At 42.5% G+C, this 26,800-nt stretch overlaps 1 long non-coding RNA gene across 1 annotated transcript in view; it reads right to left on the reverse strand.

Annotated features, from left to right (window-relative positions):
- LOC133625388 (uncharacterized) overlaps positions 1 to 26,800 on the reverse strand; it is a 173,345-nt gene that overhangs the window by 91,036 nt on the left and 55,509 nt on the right. The window contains exon 3 of the long non-coding RNA XR_009818693.1: positions 14,212 to 14,292. This is a non-coding gene — a long non-coding RNA (uncharacterized LOC133625388). The remainder of the gene's footprint in view (positions 1 to 14,211; positions 14,293 to 26,800) is intronic.

Genomic DNA, 26,800 nt, shown 5'->3' on the forward strand with positions numbered 1-26,800 from the left:
ACCTATTCCTGAGAGCTCAAGTTTTTGTGCATTCAGAAGCCTGACAAAAAGGACTTTTGTAACTGTATTCACTCAGGCTGGAAGTCAAAAGCCTTACACTTGTACAGCCGTTGCTACCTGCTCAGGAAACTAAAGTACTCAATAAAAACCCCAAACCTGGAGCATCCTATTGATCATTTGGCTTTTGAGGTTTTTATGAGCCCTGGCCCAGGCTGCCCAGGGAGGGTGTGGAGGCTCCTTCTCAGGATGTTTCCAAACCCGCCTGGACACGTTCCTGTGTGACTTGATCTAAATGGTTCAGCTAGATGATCTCTAAAGGTCCCTTCCAACCCCTACCATTCTGTGATTCTATGACTACCTTAGAAAAGTATAGAGATGACCTAACCAAGGCACACATGCAGGGAAAGAGAGAAAGAATGGAGATACAGCTTGAGGAATGTAAGAAATAACAGGAGAAGGGAACAAGGGAAAAGCAAAATGGATCTTAAGAGGAAAAGAAATTGTAGGTCTAAGTAGATGGAAAAGGAAATCCATGTTAATGAAAGAATAGGACAAGTGCACAAGAGAACGAGAGCAATGGAGGAAGCAAAGCAAACAGACAAAGCCAAAGAACTGGAAAATGAAAGGAGGAAAGGGTATTTTTAATATAAACCTACCACAAACACATTGCTTAGACAAAAGGGAGAGGACAAGTAGCATAAAGAGCAAAGAACCAGACTCATAAAAGCCTATTACTGATGTTTGTTTTGCTGGTTGTTTTTTTTACTGTATCCTTCTCCACACATTGAATTGTGCTCTGTTTCTCTGGCTCGAGTCCAAAACTTCTGTCAATGCCAGGAAAGAGGTGACCAAAACATTTCTCACTTTTGGCTGAAGTCAAACAGCTGCTTGTTTGGGGGTAAATCCTGAAATTAATATGACATTTTTTTCATCTTTCTCAATTTGAAGAGAACACTGCTTGTATTTCAGGCTCCAAGTTCATAAATGCCAAAATGACCATTTAAATGATGCTGGAGGGACTTTCAAAGCAAGATGGAGGGCTTCACAAATCATCAAAATAGTCTGCATGAGGCAGTTCCTGAACATATGCTCACAAGAGCTACAGCACATGAAACTGAAGCTCCAGATGCTTACAGGTAAGCACAATATTCTAAGCAGAGTAGGAAAAGGGGTTTGTTTTGTTTTTAACAAACAGCATATGAAAGAACAGCAAATACATTGGAATGATGGGGGGAAAGGTGTAAGCCATCTGAAGGAACTCAGACCCATCTGGGGACACAGCTGCAAAGGCCAGTACAAGGCAAGCTCCAAGTCTGCAGGATTATCAGGCTTTGAAAGCTTCAAGGCAGCAAAACTGGATCCTGAGGTTCTCCTGGATGCTCCACATTCCCAGCTATTTTTATACACCACCTAGAACTGTGGAAGCCCCACACTTCAAGCACAAGCCTTTTCTTTTTCCACAGGTGAAGTTAATGAAGCATTATTATAAGGAAAAAAAAACCTCCCTCCCTCCCCTCCACCCCAGCACTACATTCTCTGTTATATGTTATCCTTGAGTTAACAGCTCTGACAGTCTGCCAGGCCAGTTATAAGCAGCAGTAATTCTTGAGCAGCTCTGAAACTCTGTCTCAAATACCAGTGGAGTCCTTCATGCTGAGCTCTCTCTCCCAGTCAGGCTTATCCCATGCTCTCTCCACCCTTACCCTTCTGCTTCAAAGCTAAGTGTTGCAGGGTAGAGGATCAGGCAGTAAGTATGTAAAGCCTGAACTAAGTTTCCAGGCAATACTGTTGAATGGCTATGCTATTTTCCTCTTAAAAACCAAACCATTGGTGAATTTTGACTGCACTGGGTGTAAATGTTAGATGACAGGAAAAATGATCTTATTTAATCTCTGGAAAAATAAATGGCACGCAGGTTTGTGCTGGTGTGCTACTGTAACATTTGGCACAATCTCATTGGAAGGATTGTGTCATGCTGATGGATTAATGAGCTCTAAAAGAAATGAACAGATAAATACAGAATAAGCAAGCGACCTGCACTGACAGAGTTACTGCAAGTAAAGGCTGCCTGTCTCGCCTGTGTTTGTCTCTGCTCAGTAGACTCAACAGATGACAAAAGGGAAATGGAACAAATCCAGACCTGAACATTATAGGCAGAGGGGATCGTTTTTAACAAACTATTCTTCATCCCATCAGCTAAAGAGGTGTCATATATAGAAAGAAGGAAAAAACCCCAAACTGGACCTAATGCAGAAGGGAAAGATAAATCTTTACCCCCTTCTTTCCATTCTTTAAACAATACCTTGCTGACTCAACAGCACTTTAAATCACTTTAGGTTAGTGATTCAACCCATCAAATTATTATAGCATACATTCTGTCTTCCATGAGAAACTAAGGAGAAAATAGTTTAACCTTACGTAAATGTAGTCAGCTTGCTCACGCTGTGCCTGTGCACATAAAATGCACTGGATTAAACTGAGGAGGCATTAAATGCTGGTTCCAGTAGGACTCTCTGTGTTTATGATTCCTGACTTGTGTCAACTGACCAAAAATCACCTGTTCTAAAACTAGATAAGGAATTCTGAAGTTTACCAGAAAAGAACTAGTCAATAAAAGCAGGAGAGCAGTGTGAATTTCTTCTGTCTGCACTAGAAAACTGGAGCAAACTCTCAAGCTCAAGACTTTCTGTTAAGAAAATAGAAGGGAAATGCTGAAGTATTTCAGGATGAGAAAGAAGATTTCAATTCCTGCTGTCTCTTCCCAACCATTCCCAGACAAAAACATTCCAAAATCCCAGTCAGTTTAAAAAACGTAAACCATAGACTGCTTCTTACTTCAGCCAAACCTGTTTTGCACATCCCTAAATCACTATTTCCTATGATTCTTTGCAAAAAAAAGCACTAACAATGGCTTGCAGAAACAGAAGAAAAAGCCAAACAGCAAAACCCTTACTCATAAAATATTGGCATTTCTGTGACTTTCAAAACATGCAGTGCAGCTGTGCTTAGTTGTCCTCAAAGAAGCAAAACAAACAAGTTTCAAAACATTGTATTCCTGTGAGGAGATGCTGAAGGCAGTCCCAGCTGAACCCAGGCAGTACCAGTGCAGAGGCTGCCCTGGTTATTCCCTTGGCACAGCCCATCCCGCTCAGCAGCCGCTTGGCTGAGCCTCAGTGTAAGGCTGCTCTGAACAGAAACACACTGGTTTGGGTTTGCTGTGCTGAGCTGTGAGCTACTGTGAAGAAGGAGAAGTTTCCCATGGTGGGTTTCCAGCTGAAAAGGAAGACTTCCCAAGGGAAGGGAGGGGCCAATAACATCACGAGTCAACCCTTTCAGCCACCTGAGTTTAACCCTGATGGGCTCCTGAGCTGACAGGAGGCACATAGTAAATATACAGCTTACTACAACCACAGGGACCTCAAGAGCTCTTCCAGGGCAACTCCCCTGCCAGAGCAGGACCACCTAGAGTAGGTCACACAGGAACTCATCCAGGTGGGTTTGGAATGTCTCCAAAGGAGACTCCACAGCCCATCTGGGCAGCCCCTGCCAGTGCTCTGATACGATTTTTGGACAAGAAAAAATGGCTTCAAGTTGCATCAGAGGAGCTTTAGACTGGAGATTAGGAACAACTTCATTGAGAAGGTTGTCAGCCCCTGTCCCAGGCTGCTCAGGGAAGTGGGGGTGTCCCCATCCCTAGAGATATTGCAAAGCCTTGTAGTTGAGAGATATGGTTTAGTGGTGGCCATGGCAATGTGAGTGACTGAACTCTTATGAGCTTAAAAAGCATCTTTCCCAGCTGAAATGACTCTATGATTATCCTTGTGTGCAGGAGAAAACACAATGAAGTGGAAGACAGCTTGTAGAGTTTGGCACTACACATCCACATGCCACATCTCCACGTTAAGATATACTGAAATATGATGGGAAAAGCACTACAATGCCCACTTGATAACACTCGCTAACCTTGTATATTGTTACTACCATCTGTTGCTGCATTTGAGAGGGTTTTTTTTTCCCCTTTTTGCCAGTTTCTAATTTCAGCCAGTGTGCCAGCTCTCACAGACCTGTCAATTAAAGTGGTATTTTAAGTAAGATTTCACAAGAAAATATTCTATGTTACTCCCCAAAAAATTCAAGTCACATTGTATGAACTGCAGTCTCCTCCTGCTACTGATGCCATCATTTTGACCAAAAAAAAAGAGGCTTTCCATTTTTTTCTGGCCCAATTTCCTCACTTACGTAACTAAACTATTTAAGACCCACGATTCTCTTACCCAGATACACAGTTTCCACCTCGTGTTTCTGTTATTTTGATACCCAGAGTTTCTATGTTTACTTGGGGACTAAAACAGAGGCTCACCCAGCAGCAGCTCCTGGTTGCCTTTCCTCTCCCTCTTTGAGTGGGTGGACAACAGATGACCTTTTCTTGCTTCTTCTGCCCAACTCACCATCTAGTTCAAAACTCCTCTAACACGGTATCCAGAAATTTATTTAGACCATCTTCCCAAATCTAATGAGATTCAACAAGGGCAAGTGTAGAGTCTTGTCTCTAGGAAAGAATCACCCCATGTACCAGTACAGGTTGGGGAATGAGCTGTTAGAGAGTAATACGTGGGAAAAGGACTTGGGGGTGCTGGTGTGCAGCAGGATGAGCATGAGCCAGCAATGTGCCCTCGTGGCCAAGAAGGCCAATGGCATCCCGGGGTGTATTAGAAGGGCTGTGGGCAGTAGAGGTTGATAGAAGTTCTGCTTCCCCTCTGCCCTTGTGAGACCACATCTGGAATACTGTGTACAGTTCTGGGCCCCTCTGTTCCAGAAGGACCGGGAGCTTCTGGAGAGAGTCCAGTGCAGGGCCACTAAGATGATGAAGGGAGTGGAGCATCTCCCTTGTGATGAAAGGCTCAGGGAGCTGGTTCCAAAGAAATACAAGGAAAAACTTGTTCCCTGTTGAGGTGAAGGAGCACTGGAAGGGGCTGCCCAGATGGGCTGTGGAGTCTGGATACATTCCAAACCCAGCTGGACGAGTTCCTGTGTGACCTACCCTAGGTGGTCCTGCTCTGGCACGGGGGTTGCACTGGATGGGCTTTCCAAGTCCCAGCCCTTAAGATTCTGTAGTCAGTATAAACAGTTTCTTGTATAATAAAGTACTTCCATGAAAACCAAAAGTGGGGTGGTGTTTGTGAAGCGATCCAGCAGCTGCACATGTACCAAGGGCGTGTGGCTCTGGAGAGCCTGCCCTGCCACAGACCAACAAACAGCTCCAAAGGGAAGTGTTCAATTATCCCACTCCATCATTCCTCCTGGAAGGATATTGCAATCTGCAGATTAATCATGAATTAAATTTATATTAAAAAATAATATCCTGCAGTTTACAGCCTAAATTAAAACAGATGTAATTAAAGGCTTTGAAAGTAATTTTGGCTAGTGCTCCATTTATATCTACAGCTAAAGCAGACACTTTCTCAGGCATTTGTGCCAAATTTGACTAATTCCTCTGCTCTGTGTTTTAATTACTGTATATGCTTTCCTGTTGCAGTTAAGAATATCCATTACACACTTGAACAGCCAACGCTATGAGAAAGTGTGTTCCTTTTTTTAAGCCTACTGGTGTTTCAAATCGTTATGTGATAATGGCAAAGCTCTACAGCTCCCAGATGCTTCTGCTATATACTGCTGTGGATAGTCTATACACACACACACACACACACACACTCCCCCCCCCACCATGACCTGCATCTGACCTTGACTGCAGTACATCAGAACAACTTTACGGATGTAAGGGAAGCTGCACAGCATCATGTTCGAGTCCATGGTATGCCTAAACACCCCTGCACTTCTCCTGCTATGGCATCCATATTAGAGCCAACTTCAATAAACATTTTCTTCTCAACAAGAGGGATTTGTTTTGGGGTTAGATTCCTCACAGCCCCTTTCTCTCCTGTGCAAACACACAAAAGCAATCCTGCCAAGAACCCAGTTTGTACAGCATAGCCCTGCACCAGCAACCCTGGAGAATCTCAGGCTCCTCTTTTATGGGTTGAACTTCAGAGCCTGGATAACAGTTATTCTTTAAATTCAGGAATCCCTGTCAGACAAGAAGGTTCAGAGATCACTCCTTCTAGCACAAGTTTTAAGTTTACAGTCCACTTGTAAATTCTAAACAGGGAATTTCAAGTGCAAAACAATGTGAACTGCTGCGATCCACTCCTTGCTTTGCTCAGCTTAACTGCTGAGTTGCCCCCCACCCAGGCAGCCAGATGCAAACTGTTAGTGGAACTACAGTTTTAGATAATTGCATTTGGTGAGATCTTCCTGCAAAACCAGCCTTGTCCTCCTCCTTAGCTTTGTAGCCCCAACCACACGATGAAGTCACTTCTAAATGGATATATCACATACTGTAGGTATGTGTTTACACAGACTATGGTTAACGTGGTAAGATCAGCAAGCAAGTTCCCCTTGAATTAAACCAACAATGTCTAGAGCAACTGCTCCAGTCAGTCTACATCTCAAGAAAAAGGGAACAGCTGCAAGCACGAGAAGGCAATCACAGTTGTCTTAAAACTTAATTATGTGGAAGGATTTGCAGGTTTAAAAAGTGTATTTAAAACAGTCATTTTTGGGTACTGAAAGTTGGAGATGCTTTAAATAAAATGTATACTTTTTGCTTAGCTGAGGGTTAAATTCTCCTCTCAGTTGGACAAGCAAAAACCTGAGCTCACGGTGGAGAAATCAAGCAGAGCTGTTTGTTACACGTCTGTGGATTGGAGAAAGTAGAACTTGGCCAAAAACTCTTTTCCAAGAAGAAAATACACCTTTGCTTGTTCAATGGTGAAAATAAGACAACCTATATGTATATAAAATGTTCATGTGCATTCTACCATCATTTACACGGGAAATCCCCTCTTCATTTCGATATATCACGTACAGTTCTTTTGAGTTTATTTATGTGAATTACTTTGTTATTATCTTAATGTAGAAAATATCCAAAGGACCTAACCCAGCCTAGTTTTAGTCATATGGAAGTGTTCAAATTCAGGGACTTGAAGCAACCTTGTCTAGTGGAGGATGTCCCTGCCCACTGCCTACAGCAGGGGGTTTGGACTAGATGATCTTTAAAGGTCTCTTCCAACCCAAAGGATTCAGTCATTCTATGAATGAACAGAAGAATCCTCCATTGCAGAAACATCAAAAATCTCATTTTTACTCATTTTCAGGCTCTTCCTCTGACAGTGCAGGGCATGAATCAAAAACTCTCCGCTGTGCCTGACCTTTGGGGATTTTTACAGACCTTGGGGCAGTAAGCACTCAGCTTTTCCTTGTGACAAAGGCTCTATTTATCGAAAAATACAAGGCTCAAGGCTTGCACCACAGTCCCCAAAGAAAACGTTTCACACCAATGTGCACTTGGGAAGCTCTGCAAAGTCCACACTCTCCATCTCTGGTGCATATTCCTCTTTCTATTGTATTCATTCCCTTGAAGAAACACCTAGCATCAGTGCATTCCTTTTCCCACCACCTTATCGGTACATGTCCTTGACCACCGGTACAAAAAGCGGCATTTACCAACACTCTGCGGGTGAAAGACTATTCTTCTGTATAAATTATACATCTTAGGACTTCAGCATTTCTTTGACACTGAAAACCTATTCAAGCTTTCCCACATCTGTGGGCTAAGTGGTTTGCTGTAGCCAGGGGGGCTGATAAATGCTGATATTTCAAGAAACTTAATCTCTTAATGATTGGGATCAGACGAAGGGTATGGCCATGAAAGAGACAGCTTGAAACAGGCCTAATCTCCAGCATATCAGAACCCACAGATGGCAGGGCTGCAGCTCTGCCACCGACACAGCTTCAACTGACTGCAATCTGCCTGCACAAGGGTGGTCTGAGCAGACTGACTGAGCTGCACAAGGGAATCTCTCAGGCAGATACATCTGTGCTAGGCAGTCCAGCACGGCTGGCTGGGTTGGGTGCTGGTGGGAGCTCAGGAGGCACCATCTCCATCAGATGACAGCAATGCAAACCCACTGACAAGACAGTATTCCTGCTCAGGCCTGCTTCAATCATGGCACAATTCCTGCTTCTTGGTTCCCCTGGGTCTGCCGTCTCGCTGGTACCGCTTGTGCCTGAAGATTTCCTGGCTGGGCAGCCCCATGCTGCTTTTTTCCCCACTTTATGGTCACAGACTATTACCTTTTACAGAGATACTGAATGTTTTCTAATTCGCTCCCCCTATCAGCCAAATCCAATTCTTATCAGTGCTGGGGCACAGAGCAGAGGCTCAGCTTTTCCAATCAACTCACTCAGGGCAGGGAAACATAAGGTTGCATCCCCCTCCTTCTCCTCCAACAGAGCCCCAGTTGTCTGCCCTGCAGCAATAAGCCACCATCTTCTCTGCTTTCTTGCAAAATACAAGTATTTCCACATCAGCTTAACCTCTCCCTGCAAGAGAGTCTACGTGCTAAAGGAGACCCAAAGAAAAGCCCCCCTTGCAGCTGTAAGCATCCAAAACCACGTCTAAACTTTCAAGCTGAATTTTCAGTTCACATATAAACTAGACTGATGAGTCACCATATGTACCCAATGTCCCAAAAACAATGCTACACAATCTGCAACGCTGGCCCCCAAAATAAGGAGAAAAAGAGACCGCCCTGACTGCACAGAGAGCAGCAACAGAACCAGAATCAATCATTCCCCAGAGGGCTGAGGAGAGAAACCCTCACTCAGCCAACCCAAGAAGTGCTCAGCATGGGAGAGGGCCATCCTCCCTGGGACAGAGCCCATCTGCAAAGCAGGATGTTTTCCAAGAGCTGATGTGTTTTTCTGGCAGAGGAAACAGGAGCCAGGAGGATTACTTGGGAGGGCCCTGGGAAGGTGGGGGGAGGGAGGGAATGAGGGAGGTCAGGCACCAAAAAAAGAAAGGAAAGAAGTGCTATTCTGATCCCTCCTTCAGCAGAACAGCAGCAGTGTTCAGCAAGCTGTGAATTTACTGTGTGGGAGTTGCTTCAGCTCTCTCAGGGAGTTTTTTCTGCCTATGCTGGGTGTCTGGTGTGTCTTATTAACTTATGGACATAGAGCATGTACTTAAGAGGAGGCACATGGGGGCTGGGGAAGTGATGAAGCAAGGATGATCAGCACACTGGCATTTCAAGGGTTAAACTGGATTTTTCCCATCACCATAGACTATTTAACAATGAAGCAATTTTTTTTTCAAGTGAGTTAAGACTATTCCTCCCCATGAAACTTGATTCACCAGGTTAAAGGATAACAGGTCAGTTTTTTAATACCCCAGGACAGAAAAGACTTTTGTTACTGGAGTTTCTAACACCAGAGCCCATTGTGAATGGCAGCATCACAGAAACCTAAGGGTTGGAAGGGACCTCAAAGGGATCATCCAGCCCAACTCCCCTGCCAGAGCAGGGCCACCTAGAGTAATGCAGAAACCACTCATCATAAAGTTAACACAACAAAATTAGTTCCTATTAGAAATTCACTCTGAATTCTGCTGATGGAAGAACTGACCTCTAGCTGTAACCCTGCAAAAACACACCCATCCAAGCACAGGTTTTAGGCAGGTTGGGCCAAAAGTCTCAAAACAACAGATTTCTGGATACTCCAGTGACTGAGTCTTTGTTTAAATATCCATGGTGGAAATAGGTGTTTATCTTTCAAAAATCCGACATTTCACCGTTTAACTGAAAGCCCGAAGCATGGAAGAGAGCAAACCAACACCAATGGCTTCAACCACAGGCTGAAACGACAAGGGAAGCATCACAGAAACAGAAGTCTGCCATTTTCAAAGAGGTTTTTGATCACTTCACCTAAAACTTCTTGCCATCTCTCCTGTCCTGTATCCACAACACTCGCAGTGCCACTCATTACCTGCTGCCAACACCAAAGATTGCATTGGTCATTCCCATTAGGATGAGCAAAGCTGGCTTTAAGGGTAAGGCTGAATTTTCCTTCTTGAATCTGAATTTTACTCTACCCATTCCAAGCAATTCCAGTTTGGTGATTTGCCATGTATCAGGAAGCATGAAAGCATTCAGAATCCAGGGTTTTCCCTGAAAGCAAGCTGCAAAGTGTTTCCTTGACAGGGCTATGAGGTTCATGACTCGGCCAGGGACAGGTCAGAAGGATGCCACCACACTTGACAAGATTCCCACCGAGAGAACAGCAAGTCAGACCAAATCCAGTGGCAGCTTTAAAGAAAACGCCCCCTTCCTTTTTTGAAGATGAACTAGTGACACAGAACAACTTTCCTTACAGTTCTGGTATTGGACTCTGCTTTTTATGACAAGACTAATGCAACTTTAAGATGGTTATTTCACTCTGTGGTGCAGCAGATATGTTCCGATTAATTTTTAGGGGTGAAAATGGTTGTGATAGGGCTGCTGTGCTTATTGATCAAATATTAAATCCCAAGATCCTTGAACCTTAAGAAAACCATATATATACAGGATTTGCCAACAAGAAATAAGCCCTTTCCAGCAATATGAAAGATTGGGCTTATGCCGCATGCACCTCAGCAGCTGGCAGTGCTGCTGATGTAGTGTCTGAACAGCCCTCAAGAGCATCTGTAAGGGATGAAGTGACCAAAGTCACTTTATGACAGGCAACAGAAGACCATTTCTACAGTCCTCTACAAGATCAGAGTGCTGGGACTTTACGTGGGAGGTTCAGAGTTAGGGAATTCACTGATAACATGTGTTAAAGGGCAAGAGAGCAGAGTGGGAACCTCTGCCAGATCTGCTGGCAGCTCTGTTCTCACTCTCTGTCTGCTGCTGCCAGGCAGCTTTCAGAGTCAGATACTTGTCTCCATCACTGGGAAGACACAACCATTTAACTATAGAAGCAGACAATTCATGAACGGATGTTTCCCATGGAACAGAAGAGACCAAGAGAAATCAATTCTAGGAATTAAAAGTTTCTTATAGGGTTTTATAGAAACACATTTATTGTCCCTGGCAAACCCCAAAGTCTTAGAGGTAAAACACTCCTGTGTGCAAGCCAATGGGCAAGCACGGGGCTTTGTTTAGTGAAACTAATCTCATGAGCCAAGCAAAACCCAATAATTTGCTGTTTAGCAACATCACCACCATCATCAGCAGTCTTCACATGAATACACATAAGAGATTAAAAGAAAGCACTCAGCAATTCATTTCTACCTTTTCCATCCCAGGTTTAAACCCCATCCTCAAAGACAAGTGTGTTCTGGTTTAAATCATCTCTGCACAGCACTTGCCAATTGTGCAGCTCTGTTCCTGAATTAGGAGCCCTGTTTCACCAGGGTCATGGCACACAGTGAAAAACAGATCTGCACTTTCACCAAGGACTGCTGTTTCATTCAGCTAATCACTCATCAGGCCAAAATAACTGCATGTCAGAGTTATGAAGGAGTATAATGCATGTGCACAATGGAGAGAAAGTGAAATGTTAAGACCTGAAGTTGATGGCCCTTCTGAATGCCCCTTCTCACAGATTCTGGTAAGGTTCAGGAACTTCTGATGCTTTTCACCATCATCTCTCCAGCAACTGCACCACTCGATCCCAGAGTTCTAAAGTAATAGCTGAAATGTATTTTTCTATTATTCTCTCCTCATTATAAATGAAACACCCAGGCCATATTCACTTAATACCACAGAGAAAAGAGAAACAAAGAAGAAAAGGGAAGAGAGGTCACTGTCAGGCCAAGATCAAGTCTGGAAAATTTCAGCTCGAGACATGAGCGTTTCAGGAAGTTATAAGCAACTGGAATAATAAAGGAATTATAACTGAAACACTGCAAGAATTTAACTACAGTTCTGGCTACGTTAACCAAGGATTATTTAACATATTTCAACAGCATTCAGAAACTCTTCTTGGCTGAGACACGAATGGTCTGTGCTTTCCAGATCACTCCCAACCTCCTTGAAAAGGCAGAAAAAAGGGATGGATGGTGTTGGTCACAGCCATGGCTGATGGAGATCAGCACAACCCCTTGCTTTCCTTGGCATCAGAAAGCCACAGAAAAAGAGAGCAAAACCAAAATCCCCAGACTTGTAACAGCTCATCTAGTTCACTTGTGTTGCTTCCTCACCATCAAATGTCAGTCAGCCTCTCACCAGGGCAGCTAACTGAAATGTGGCAAGCTCTGATGCCTTTTGCAAGGGTCGACAGAAGCAAAGAGAAATATTTCTCCAATTTAAGAGAATTTGCTGTTCCCATCACGAGTTCCACATTTTTCTCTCACTCTCTCCCCACACATTCCCCTCAACTCTCAGATTTATAACCATGAAGAGAATAAATACACCTTTTCCCACCCCCCTTCGTTGCTCTGAAGAAACATGGGTCTAGAAAGGCATGCTGCAATTGCTGAATTCCTGTGGAAATTATCCTAGAACAATTATGTTTTTCCAAACAGTGCTCTTAAAACAAATCAGACATATTATGAAAACTCCACATGCCAACCCAGGCACTTCAATGTCTACATCTGCAAAAGAATTCCAATGCTTCAAGTTCACTCCACTTGACTCCACTTAAGTATTTGCAAAGGGCAGGAATGCCTAAATACACCAAGTTCCTCTTATGATGCTTTAGAGGCACTGCCACCAACATCTTCATTTAAGCTCTTTCCACACACTGTGATGCTGTGTTTCAGTCAGAAACTAGGTCATAAACTTTTCTATTGGAAAGCATTTAGAACTGTTTGGGCTGGATTCTTCTGTTCAAGAGGTTATAATAATAAAGGAAGTTTGCAGGAATACTTATTCCAAACTCTGGGTATGTTGTTGCCAGTTTGAGAAACTCTCTCCTTACTTTGCCTTGTTTGGCTCCTCCATTTTTGATTTCTTGTTTGCTTTGACCTCTTTCTGGACAAATATAAAACTTCCTGTTTCATCTGATTAATATGAGGAAAAATACAGAAAACTCATTTATTCCAGCTCCAGAATCAGTTTTACAAAAGTATTGTCAGAGATTCAAGCAGCATTTAGATGGGGAGAGTCCTGCCAAAGTTTACAATCTGATTATATCCTGCTACAGAAGGGGAAAAAAGGACTCAATTGCTCTGTTTTTTCAATTTTCTATGTCTCTGACAAGAAACAATCCACCTCCATATATTCCCATGCATCCAGATGATCTGTGGGTAAACCTTATTCTCTTTAGTCTAATCAAATTGGTCGATTCACTTTCTCCACTTCCAAACATTCACATTTTTCTCAACCACTCCTTCCTGCACAGGCAAGTAAAGCAGGGCACGTGCTCTTCTCCCTACCACCCTGCCTTTCTGAAGGCTTAAAACAGCAAGTCAGTCATTTAACCCCAGTTCTTGTATTGAAAAGGTTTTTTTCATTGGAGGTTCCTTCTCTTGGTTCTCCATTAAAGCAGCTGCTCATTTTGTACCACAGGCGAGACCAATGTCAATCAGCCTCCCAGAAGTGATTCAAGGGAAATCATGAGCTGGTACATATTTCCCTTTTTATTGCAGTCTCATCACATTCATAACTTCTATAAAAGAGGATTTATTGAGAAAAGTGAATTTTAGGAAGTATCTAACAAACTGAGACAGATGGAGACGCAGCAGAAACCTGCATCAAACTAGTCGTGGCCACTGCTGCTCCCACTGTAAAATCTGGAGTGAAAGAAATTGAATAACAAGGCACAGAAGAACAGAATTCCCTGGAGAGCCAGCAAATTCCCCATGGGATATGGCTGAAATTCACTACAAGTACATCAAAAAGTGTTTTGTTTTCCTCATCATGGAGATATTTTTACCAAAGTATTAGCAGACTAACTGGTAAAAAGTTTACTGAGAGGCAAACCTCAAAGTTGTTGTAGCAGGCCAAGCGTGACTTAAGAGAAGTAAAGCCTTCTGGAATAGATGCTCTGATCTGCTATAACTGAAAGTAGATGGAACTAATTCCTGCAGAAGCAGGTTGGTTGATGCAAGAGTAAGAAATGACAGACCATATTTTGTAATAATCTTTCAATCATTAAAACCCAATTTAACAAGCAACATTATCTGTTGTCAGAGTTGCCAAATCTAGGAGAAAAGCCCAAAAACCTACTCACAGTGATTTACAGAGACACAGATGTAAACATTTATGTAGACAGGAGATTTATCTTTGTCATACAGCGAATTTTGATGCTGGGACGTTAAAGACTGCTTAACCAAAATGTTAGGGAAGCTGAAGAACCACCATATCAAATGGCATTCATCTGGTTTCTTACCTGGAGCTGTGTTCATCAGTTGTCAGTGTTGTTCCAGGACAGTGCTTCAGCAACCATAGATCAAAAAGATCTGGCCAGCTCCTAAGTGTTTAAAAGGAAATACAAGCATGTTAGACAATACAGAAGTCATCAAATCCACAGCAGCAGAAAAACAACACTTCAGAGTTCAGTCTTAGGCTGCACTTGCAAGGAATTTGCTGTTATTGTTGTTCAGATGATTCTTTTTTTAATCTGATTTTTTATTTAGACCTTTTCTCCACCCATTCAAATGAAGTCGTGGTACGTTCATCTGAGGCAGAATTAGAACCACAAGAAATGCAATTACTGACAAGGCTAACTATAGATGAAAAAAAGGGAAAAAAAATAAACCAATGTGATGTGTAAAAATAGAACTATGAAAAGAGAAGCAGTCATCCCTAGCTGGTTTAATGATTCACCAACTACGCCATAGCCACATATTCACCTGCGGATATTCATTCACGTGGTACACAGAGAAGTTTTTCAGCTCTCACAGGAAAAGAAAGAGCATTTCCAAACTTATGGTTGTGTTTTATAAAAAGAATGTCACGCTGCATGGGAAATATATCCCTGCTTCCTTTAGTTGCTATTGGGAAGAGCTGTATTTAAGCATCTAGGTAGAAATAACACTTCGGAATTCTGCACGCAGTACTCTGCAGAGCTGCGTCCTGACTTTTCAGCAGCATCACCAGCACATTAAAAAGCTCTCCAACTGACATTAGTTACACTATATCTCTGCAAAGCCTTCTCTTCCTAAATCAAGTACTAAATTGGAGAAAACACAGGCGACTAGTGCTGTGGCATGTGCTTGATTAACAGAGAATAACTATGCAGGAAGCTGGCTAGCCAATTAACCTTTCCCGTTTCGTGTGCTGCAATTAACTCCCACGGCTGCAAGCACATCGCCATAACTTCATGGGCAAAACATACCTCCTAGGACTTCTTCACAGTATGCTTTTATGAAAGATGCCACACTTTCTTCTGAATTATGTCACACATTTTCTCCCTTACGTACATTATAAAATTGACTTAAAGAAATCGAAGGCGCTGGGAGTGTTGGTTGTTAATAAACTAACCATGAGCCAGCAACGTGCCCTCGTGGCCAAGAAGCCAGTGGCATCCTGGGGTGCATTAAGAAGAGTGTGGCCAGCAGGTCAAGGGAGGTTCTTCTCCCTCTGCTCTGCCCTGGTGAGGCCTCATCTGGAGTCCTGTGTCCAGTTCTGGGCTCCCCAGCTCCAGAGGGACAGGGAACTGCTGGAGAGAGGCCAGCGCAGGGACACCAAGGTGATCAGGGGATGGAACATCTTCCTTATGAGGAAAGGCTGCAGGAACTGGGGCTGTCTAGTTTGGAGAAGAGGAGACTGAAGGAGGATCCCATTAATATTTACAGATATCTAAATAGTGGGTGTCAGGAGGTTGGGGCAGCACTTTTTTCTGTTGTATCCAGTGACAGGACAAGGGGTGATGGAAAGAAGGTGGAACACAAAAGAAAAACGTAAGAAACATAAAGAAAAACTCCTTTGGTGTTGAAGTGAGGGAGCCCTGGCCGAGGCTGCCCAGGGAGGGTGTGGAGGCTCCTCTGAAGCTCTTCAAGACCCACCTGGACACACTCCTGTGTGACCTGATCTAGGTGGGAGCTGCTTTGGAGGGGGACTGGACTGGATGAGCTCTAAAGGTCCCTTTCAACCCCTACCATTCTATGATTCTAAGATGCAATCTCTCATTCAGGTCTCATCCAGTTTCTAGCAATCTGTAACGTGTCTGGAAGAACATTCTGGATTCTGCTGCGTCAGTACAGTTACTTCTCATGGACAGCTCAGCTGCCTACTCCAGTGAATGAGGCTGGGAAGGCTATATCTCAGGATATAGCTACAATTGTGTTTCCCTACAGTTCTCTTCTCACGAGATGAACCTTACAAAATCCACGTGCAGGCACACATCTTGCCATCTACAGAACTTAAATTGGCTTCATCTCATACTAGTATAAGCACATAAACACTTTCAACAATATTAGAAGTTACTCTATGCAAGGAAAAATAGATTTACAATCTTCTTCCTAAATTGTACCCTTTCCCATCACCTATTTTAAATGACTACCTTAACAGTTTACAGACCCTCAGCACCTACACTACACGGTAGAGACTTCAGATACAGCTCTGTATTAGCCAGGGGATCAGGAGGAGGGTCTTGAGCCTACCAACAAGGACTCATTGACCACCTCCAAAGCCCAAATGAAGCAAAGGACAAAGCTAATTTGAGTTTTAACCTTTAGAATTACTTTTGTCTGTTTGATTTCCTAAACCAAGCAAGGCACTCGCATTAGTCAATTTTAATTACTTGTTTTCCTTCCCAAGGAAATGGTTACAGCTATTGCTTTCACTACTCAGATAACAGTGCTGCCTGGGGCTGGCAGTCCTAAAATGCTGAGAAAAAGAGTCAAGATAGCTATGATCAACCTCCTTCTATCTTCTCCTCACACGTCCATTGCAGAGAGGAGAGCTCTCAAGGACCAAGACTATTGCCCCAAGTAGTTCCTTGGCCCTCCATGCCACTTGTTCAATCAGAAAGGGGCCATACCACAACCATCAATAGTCAGAGATGCTACTGAGTGAGGAAGTTCTCTGGCAGCAGCCCCTCTGCTTGGAGACAACTAGGTCTATGTATGCAGCTGAGGAGAGTCACCCTGGAAGTCCTCTCTTTCTGCCAGGAATCATTACAAGCAGCTTGTGCTAGTTGTGGAAAACGTACAGGCTGCTTTTCTGGAGTGATGAGATGCTTCATCTGGGTATTGCTGGCTGTCAGGTGCAGTCCCAGCATGACTATCTACATGATGCCCCTTCTTCCTTTGCAGTAAGCAAAGATTGTGTGAAATGCATCAGAAAACACTTTCCTTCATAAATACCATCATGGCCTCCTAAAAGAACTAGACTAGGAATTATTTTTCAAGGAAAAGATTATTTGTAGGCCAGGGACTAAAGCACTACCATGAACTAGGTCAATCCCATCCTTTGTTACCGTTCCACAAGTACAGTAACAGCGGGAAGGGGAGTCAGGGTGGAATAATCATTTGTTAACAATTTTAATAGCAAAGCTTTATTGGTTTTCCCTATAGATTCTCCTAGTTATTATGGTGAAATTAAGCGTTTTTCCTCCAAGTGAACTCCTGTTAATCCTTTTATTTAGGTTCAGAGCCACAGCACATGACCCTGCAAGAACATTCATCTGCAGTCACAGCTGGAGCTGCAGACTCACTGGCTTGAAGGAATTAATTTATTTGCAAGGCAGAAGGCAACTGAAAGGCCAAAGGCTTATCTACAAGAAAAATCTGAATTTCACCAACTCATGCAAAGAACAGGACGAGATCTAACCATATAATCAGACACCTCATCAAAAAGCAGATGTGAAAACACTCTGGCACCTTAGAGAAATACGGTTTAGAGTGGAAAAAAAAATCTAAAGGTCTGTCATAGCAGAAAACAAGCTTTAGTTCTTCCAAATAATCTGGGTTTTAAAACCAGATTAAATCCAGCTCCAATGAACCACCATTAAGAGAGCACTCAGGCTTAACAGTTCTGAACCTCAGCCACACAACCTTCCTGTTTTTCATACCTTCACCAATTACTTGCAAGATATATCTAAAGCCAGTTACACCAGTAGCAAGTGCAAAACCTGTTCTTGCTTCAGCCTGGTTATCAGTTTCTCAGTCTGTTTTCTCCCACATATGTAAACAATAATACAAATGTAAAGGATGCTGGAAAGTAAGATTCTCTGGGCATAATGCAAGAGTTTGCCACAAAGAAAAAAAACAATACAAAGGGGAGTTGTGGCCATCAGGTCACTGAGCGCAGAAGGATATTGTTCTGTCTGCTCATAAGTTCTTTCATCAACCTGCACTTGGAAGCTGAAATCAGGATCTTCCCCTTTTTCATGGGTTTCAAGAAAATAGTTCAAAGGTGGGAGATTTTTAATTGTTTAATATTTTACATTTCTCAATATTAAAAAAGAACATTCCTGAGGCCCTGCTCAGATTCAACACTTCTTACACCAAGCCTTAGGTAAGCACTCACTAGATGCTTTACACTGCTGTTTTACACAGAACACCTCTAGAGACTTACATGCACCTGGCCACGGGTGCATACATTTATCAGCTTCTTCACAATATGAAAGCTTGACCCATTAAACTGATCAAAAAATGTTTGTATAAACATAAACACGCACAGCAATTTATCTGTAGCATATTGCACTGCAATGCTTACTGATGTTTCCTAAAAGCTGAGCATCCCTGACATTTTGGAGACCTCAATATCCTGAATTTTTCAGATCATTGCTTTCCTAATGGAGGAATACAGGAACATAAAAGCTTTGTTTAATGAAAATCATTCCCAAGCAGATTTTTCTTTCTTTCTACAAGAAGAATCTAAGCATGGCAAAGACCAAATATGTTTAATTCCTGGCCACATTTTAAGTATTCAGCTTGCTTACTTTTTCAAAAGAGGTCTGCAGCACATTCTGTCTGAGAAAACATTACAGGCACACTGGAGCCCTGTCTGAAACAGCACGAGCAGCTCTTTACAAGAGTTGTTAAATCAGTGGCCCCAGTGCAAAAAAAATTAAATCAATTTCATTTAATCTCACTTAGAGCTATGATTTTTAGCCATCTGAAGTGAAAATAAATTTAATTAAATCGTACCAATGATGGAGCACTCTCCCTTCATCATTTCTCTATCCATTTATTTTATCTTACTAGTCTGTTTAGCATAGCTGCCCTTAAACACTGTGCTCCCAAAGAGACCCAAGTTAGAAGAAGATTCAGGTCAGACTTCACTGATTAAAATTACTCTATCACATTGGCACAGGGCATCCACCAAGGAATCCACAAGCAGGAAAGAGCAAGAGCTGCTCAGCCTTTGGAGGCTTCCCTGCCGCTGCTTTCTTGGCTGAAGAGGACACAGTTTCAGTAGGGAAGGCCAAAGGGCCATGCAGATCCCTCCTCCCACTATACAATTAGGTTACCTTTTAGCACTGCTTGCTAAGCAGCTTTTTCATTAGAAGATATCTATCAATACAAATTAATATTAAGCTAACATTGCTGTGCATATTGCGATGGCTGCCTGATAAAGAACGACGCACTAATAGTATTTTGACGGTTTTCCTCATCTAGTTTTTCTTAATAGTGCTAATTCCACAAAAGGAACAAATTCCCTGAGCATCACCCACCAGGTTACACGGATTAGAGTGTCCTTTGAAGATGAGCTGTGCCAACAGCGCTCGCAAGTTAATAAGAGTGTGAGCAAAGCAACCACAACTTTGCCCAGCAACACTGAGGATCCCCAGCAGTCATCTGCCTGACCCAGCTGTGTAGCGTTGCCCAAGCCAAAAACCTCAGTCTAAGCACCAAAATAACTAACAGTCTTCAAATTAAAAGCTGACTTGGTTCACTTACAAAAGTCATCGTGAGCTTTAGTGGCACCACCTCCCTTTCTTTTTAATTTTGTTCTTTTCATTATCTTTATCCCAGGTGGTTTCAGGAAGTCCCTGCAAACCAGTCACTAATATGAAGATGGCCTATTTTAATCCCAGTCCCTTGACAAGAGCAGCTAATTATCTAACTTTCCTGTCTGAGCTACCAGATGGCTTTAGGTCTATACTGACTTTTCAGCAGTGACATCTGCATGTTAGAAACTGTCTGGGATGACACAGAACAAATAATACCAGTACCAACACCAGTACCTCAGATACAGGCATCTACTGCATTCTTTCACTAAGAAAGTCACTTAAGATGGCAGGCATCTTTCACATTTCCTTTCCTTACTGAGGTCCCCAAAGGTGTGCCAGCTTTTCCCATTGCTGATAGGTCATCACCTGCACACTGATGCTGCACATCCCCTAACGCTGGGAGGTAGAGCTGAATCCAAGGGTGGTGGGCAAGGCAGTATCATAGAATGGTAGGATTGGAAGGGACCTTTAGAGCTCATCCAGTCAACCCCCCTGCAGAAGCAGGTTCACCTAGATCAGGTCTCACAGGAACGTGTCCAGGCAGGTCTTGAAGACCTCCAAGGAAAGAGCCTCCACAACCCCTCTGGGCAGCCTGTGCCAGGGCTCCCTCACCCTCACACTGAAAGAGTTTTTTCTTATAGTAGCTGTGGTGGTGTAGATTTTCAAAGAAAAACAAAAAATCCACCACAGTAACAGTAAACAACACTAACACCCATTTCAAGGAAAGCAAGAAAGAGCTCCCCTGTGTTGTTCCAGCCAGCTTTCTAGACTTTCATGTTCCTCCTTCTTCCAAGACTCCACTTTTCGGTGTATTGACACGTCAGAGATATCAGGGAGCGTGTCCACACTGCATGTCGTGTTCCTCACACCTCACTCAAAGCATCCAAGCACGGTGTCTCACAGGACTGCACATGGAAAAACACAGCTGCCTCTGACTAAAGACAGGGGAGATCAGCTAGAAACAAGGCCAAAGATCAGTCAAATGAAGGAGTTTCTGCACAGACATAGGATGTTGTATTTCAGGAAGTAAGAACCACTGGATGTTAACCATAGCAAACATATCCCTTATAAGTCACGCTCATAAAAAATGCAGGCATTTTCCTCTCAGCCTTCTCACTACACTTCACATTCCAGAGTTTATTACATATCCATATTCTACACTGCCAAAAATCTCTCTTTTCCTCCAAAAACCAGCAGCAATGCAAACACTGGCTTGTTTCTTTTCCTACAGTTTACAGTTCCTGTGAATAACTGTAACCATTCGACAACGGTATAACATCCACTACAAAAAGAACTTCAGAACTCAGACTGGAGAAGATTCTCATGTCCATGAGAACACAGTGGCCAACTTCATTTCCACTTTTTTAGGAAAAGGAGTCTAGAGTCTCACTACAGCAACAAATGGAAGCAAACGTGACATTCCACTTCCTAAAGGGGTACCACAAGGAATGGCAAAGATGATGCCAAGCAGTAACTCTTACTGGTTTTTTGTCTGTGTATCTTTAGACAGTTGCTCACTTTAATCACCTTCTCTAATTGGCTTAGGCTGTAGTTCTACAACAAAGAAAATATCTTCATAATCAGAAATCCAACTTTTAGTCATATTAACACTAAGGAAATATATATATTCTTAATTAAATTATACTGGTAACAAAGTCAGAAGGGAGAACCGTTGCCTTGTTTTAAAAGATAGTATTCTAATCCCTGATAAAATCAGTTACTTCAGTGAAGAACTAGAGACAACAACATTATCATGTTAGCATAGTTTGTACTATGGCAAGCATCAACAGATAAGTGTCCCTTGGTACCATCACAGCCACATAAGGGTGTCTAAGTGTAACTAATCACCAGAGCTCTCTGGGTTTTACAGCAGTGACTCTCGGGCAGGGCAGCAGGAAGGAAAGGTTGATTGGATACTTGCCACTTTAGAGACAAAACTGGGTTTTGCTGATGTAATGGCCATCATAGCTTTCATCTGTAAGGCTTCTCATCCCTGAATGTACTCTGGCAAGGATGCTCATTGAATTAACTGAACACCATCTGACACACAGACTTGGTAAAGTTCTCAAGTTTGGGACTGGTTTCCAAAACTACTTTGATCTTCTCATCCCTTAGGGGAAATTGTATCAGATTTCATTTCTGCCACTACAGTCCAACCAAAGTCAGCTCTTGGACCAAGGAGGACTCCATAGAAACCCAAATCAAACAAAAATATCCCCCTTTAATATTTTCTTAAAGGTATTTGTGCAGGATCTAGACAAGCAAACCTTTCCCAAATGGTACTGTAGTTCACATCCATAGAATCCATAACATTAACGTTCCATCAAAGACTGTACTATCTATTTTTAGTAATCTACAGAATTTTTGGAGCTGACTTAAGAGTCGGTGCTGAGCAGAAAAGGTCTTGGGAAGCTGACTTGAGCAGGACTTGCAATGACAATCTCTAGTTATATTTCACAGAGCCCTAGGTTCCTCCTGAAATGGAAAACAAGGGTAACTATTGCCAAAAAAACTAAGTTGGCTTAATTTTTCCCATGTAGTGCTGTTTAATGTTTAGTTAACCAGCTTGAGTTCTGACTGGTTTGTAACACCGCAGTGCCTGCTGTCATTCCTCAGTTTCAGTTACATTAAATCAGTGGGTGAGTGACTAGAAGTTATGATTAAAAACCAAATTTACTAGATTGGTCAGCATCTGTCACGTTAACATTTGGCTAAGCAGCAGGGGTAAGATCACAGCTGCCTGTCCTGGCTGTCCAGGCAGCTTTGGACAAGTCAGCTTTAGGCTATGACATGTTACTGGGTTCAACTGCACACCATCTCCTCACCTTCCAGCTACATCCCAACACCAGGATGAGACAGGAGTCCTGCCTTTTCCATACATCCTGGTTTCCACAGACTGGGATGGAGCTCAAAAACACCCCTAGCAGGGTTAGGGCACTGGGGTGCTCTGCAGCGTGCTCCTGATGGTAAACTGAGACACTGTTTAGATGTCCTGTAACTTCAGTTCCCTGCCTAAATAAAAAGCACCTTCACTACTAAAGTGATGTAAAGTTCAACCTACTAATGAACATAAAGAACACGAGCAATAACGCCTATGGAGACAAATATTGACAAAGAGCAGCGATGTCAAAGTAGTGACTCAAGTAGGCTCCTGAGTGTACTTGACTCCTGAGTCATCCCTCTGTGGGATTTCTGCTCCATGGTGACCTTGAAAGGAAGTCTTGACTATCCCACAGCAACTCCTTATGCATATGTATGCTGCCTGTGCCCATTCTGCAGTCTGAATCACTTCCTGTGTGCAGCTTCATTAGTCTCATGAAAGAAAAGCGAGGGGATGGGGGGTGGGAATCTAAATAAACCTTAAGTTACAACAAGTTACCACACATAGGACTTTTTTTCTTGACCAAAGCCACCAGATATTTCAAACATAACCAGTAACATCACTAACAGAATACAGAAGCTACTGCATATTAATACTGAACATTTCCTTCCTTTCTTCGTGAAAGGAGCCAATTGATTGAATGGGACAAGACATAATTTCTTCCTTTGTTTTCATGCGTCCTTAGTATATATCAGTGCACAATTCCTTAAGTGCCAATAGTCTGACCCAGTATATAAAGACCTGTGTTCCTGCAGACAGCCATCACATCATGTCAGAATTCTGATGTACTGCCATATCTTAAGATCATCTAATAAAATGACTAACATGGGGTGATACACGACAAAAGCACAAGCTCTCCAGATCCAGATCAGCCTAGGCAGGCCATGTGTGATCTTTCTTTAGCACTGGAAGGAAAGGATGAGGTAATTCCTTCAATAACCTATCAAAAAAATTATACAGCTTTAAATCCTAACTCACACTTTATCCCACAGAGCAGCAGGAGGGTCTTACTAATTGGAATCTGCAGAACACATGGACTGGAATCCATCCCATCACCCAGCGCCTCAAACCATACATATGAAGTCGCTAAGCTTTAGCACACTGTTTGCAATTTGCCTCATGAATGTCTCACTGTATTTTACATTAGTAAAGTGGGGGGTGAAAAAAAGAAAAGGAAGCTTTACTGATGGCAACACCAACATCAAAGACAGGTAGTGCATGACTATACTGCCTTTCCACTGAAGCTGAGCAAGGATAGGAGCTCCGTGATCCCCTTTTATATAAAACAGATTCTGATTTTTTTTCCCTTGCCTTCATCCTTGGGTAAGGAAGCCAGTGAGCCTTTGAAGCCTCCACCCAAAACAAACATGAATCTTTATAACTCTCACAATCTTCTGCTTTTTGGCCACCCAGTGAGAATCTAACAGGATCTCTTGTTTGAAGGCCACCACAGAATAATGCAAAAAAAGATGAGGTCTAAATGCAATCATTACATAATATTGTTCTAATGAAATATAAAGCTGCTCTGATCTAAACAATATGTTAATCAGCTTTGATGAACAGGCAATATTCATCCATTTAGCAGGGTGAAACCAAAACAAGAAGAAACTCTTTTTCAGTGTTCAGACAAGAATTCTGAAAGCTACATGTCTTAGATAAACGAGCAATACTATCCTAATTTTGACACCTCTCCTAAAAGGGCATTCCCTGCAGATGTACCACCCTGGGGCTGACCCAGCTGCTTCTAAGAATGACCAAAGTTTCGTTACCTGGAGTGTGCTGTATGCAGGGCCAGGGTGTTGAAACCCTAGAGAAGCAGGGCCAAGCAGCAAGGAGCAGCTGCCTAAAGTTTCTGGAATCCCAGAAACTTGTTTTGGGATGCTCCTCTCACCCCGGCCACTGTTTCTGGTGCAAGTGGAATGGTAGAGGGAGTGCCATGGTATAGGTGACAATTCAATGCCAAACCCTGTGCAACCTGACCTAAGTGGATCTGTTTTCAGCAGGGGGGGGTTGGACTAGGTGATCTCTAAAGATCCTTTCCAACTCTACCATTCTATGGTTCTATGAAGGATGCTTCCATCCTGGAGGAGAGCATGTCACCCCACGACTTTAAACTCCACTTCTACGTTCAGGCATGGATTTAGCAGTACAGCTGAAAAGATATTAGTTGTGCCCTTATCATGATCCAACAATGCGATGGGTTCCTATTTATCACACATGGCCGTAGTATACAACTTCCCAGATGCTCATTAGCTCCCCTCTACTCACATTTCCACAAGCATTCTAATTTCTGGTTTGCAAGGAAGTTTTCCTTCTGAAGGATCCAAAAGCACAGTGTAGGTTACTTCTAAAGAAAACCTGGATGTAACTCTAATTTCATTTCTTTTTACTACTAAGTTATGAAACCCCAGGAAACCCTTCAAACACAATATATTTTGATGGGTTTTCTATTAAAAATTACCCATAAATTTTAAGTATTACACATTCAAGTATTTCATTCCACAAGTAGTAGTCTTAGTCATGTATTAACATTTCTATTTATCACCCCCACAACTGCATTTCAAAGCCGTGTTTAAAAGGACTCTCAGAACTACACTACTGTGACGTATCATAACAACAACAGCTTAATATTAATTACAATCATTAACTGCAAACAGAGATATTGAAATACTGCTCATGCTGAAGCATTCTCTTAAAAAAAGGGGAAGAAACACCCATCAAGACACACGGATACATATCAATCATGTTGGCAGCTTTGTCTTTACGTTCATATGAAAGCTGCAAAGCACGTTTCTGCTGTTACCTTCAAAAGAAAAACAGATGACAGCAGGAAAAGATTGATACATGGAACGCTGTGATCCACCTATAGCACTCCTCCCCAGCTCAAAAACTGTCAATATCATAAAGATGAAGGGGGGGAAAAAAATTGCACTGTAGAAGTGATCTAAAACTCTTCAAAAAATTAAAGGATGCATCTTGAGAGCAAATACTCTGGAGATTGAGGCCTTTTAAAAAACATTCTGCTTTTCTTACACCTTCTAATTTGATAGCATCTCTTCACAAGATGAAATCCTTTGATCTCCATTGATTTACTGCAGCACCTGCATCCTAGGGTTGGGGTTGAGTTTGTGTTTTTAGAATAACTTACTACAGAGATACACATTAATTTTGTCCTCCAAAGGTCACAAGCAGAGCAGTACTTGAGAAAGCTCAGTTGCCTGCCCTGTTTTGCTCAAACCTTGCTGCTAGAGCTTCTACACAGACTCACATATTTAAAAGCATCAAAGCTCTGCTGCAAAAGCAGATCTATGGCTCACGTCAAAAGGCAGAGGCAGCATATAGACCAAAAGTATTGCAGAAGAGTCCACATAGTCTCTTAAGGAACAGAAAACCAAGGTTCTTGAAGAGAGGAGAAGAAAAGGGCTGTCAGAAAATATGGTATCTGCAAGGAAGCAGTAGGATATGCACGTGCAATATAGGTCATGTCAAAAGTGGGACAAAGTAGTGATGCGAAACAGCTGTGCAGAAATGAATGCTACAGCCAGAGAGCACCTTCTGCAAATCAGGGCAATGAATATTTGATCCACAGTGACAACATTATTTAACATGGGTGAAGAAACTATAACAGTATTTTAGCTATGAAGGTTCTGGGTGTTAAATGAGCTAAAGGTTGGAAATTGCACATAGGAAGTGCACTGCAATGCCTGCATTCAAGTGCCAACAACATCAGCATCCAGATTCTAAGTCCACTGGCAGCAGGAAAGTGTCCATCTGCAAAATAAATCCAGGACCACCACTTGTACAAGTTCAGCTCTAAACACCATCTCAGAGGAACAGCTCTCTGCAGAGTGTAACCAGGTTTGCAACGAGGCAAACTGGTACAAGGTTCTGCATCCTCAGCTACCACACCTCAGATCCCTTGAGAGAACTTGGACATTTAAAACAATATTCAAAGAATTGCTAGGAAAATAAATAAGGTTTGTACACAGTTTAAGCTTAAATCTGTCTTGAACTGTATTTCGTGGTGCTTAGGGGTTTTTTTTTGAAAACTAATTAACGGATATTTGTAAACACAAGCCATTGTAACATACACTAAGCACCTGGGATGTGGTCCGAGGCAAACACGACTGTCATCTCCTTCCCCTCTATGCCGTCTGCCACTGCAGTTCTCATGGAACCCGGCACTGCTCTAGC

The sequence above is a fragment of the Colius striatus genome, chromosome 4 (assembly GCF_028858725.1).
Source record: "Colius striatus isolate bColStr4 chromosome 4, bColStr4.1.hap1, whole genome shotgun sequence".
Classification (NCBI taxonomy): Eukaryota; Metazoa; Chordata; class Aves; order Coliiformes; family Coliidae; genus Colius; species Colius striatus.